Below are 299 nucleotides of genomic sequence, written 5' to 3'. Positions count from 1 at the left end.
TTTGTGATCTGAAGTTATCTTTTGTCTTTGACATTTTGTGATGTTATTGAAGTTAATTGCTGATTGTATGCTGGTTTGCTTCACTCTGATTTTTGTTTTGTTTTAATATATGTGGGAAGGCAGAGAGACATCCTAGTCTGGTTACTAGTTTGGCAGCACTTGGATGCTCACAAGTATGTCTGAGTGGAATTGGTAGCTGGTGGGAGTATGCGAGCCAGTCTCTGATCTCTGGCTGTGTAGAGCAGCTGAGGGGGGGATAGGTATGTATTAGCTGTTCTCTGTCATTGATCCAGTGGTAC

Source organism: Orycteropus afer, unplaced genomic scaffold, assembly GCF_000298275.1.
Source record: "Orycteropus afer afer isolate SDZICR_OR568_19922 unplaced genomic scaffold, OryAfe1.0 scaffold00119, whole genome shotgun sequence".
Taxonomy (NCBI): Eukaryota; Metazoa; Chordata; class Mammalia; order Tubulidentata; family Orycteropodidae; genus Orycteropus; species Orycteropus afer.
The sequence above is the reverse complement of the archived record's forward strand: the minus strand, read 5'-3'. Positions refer to the sequence as shown.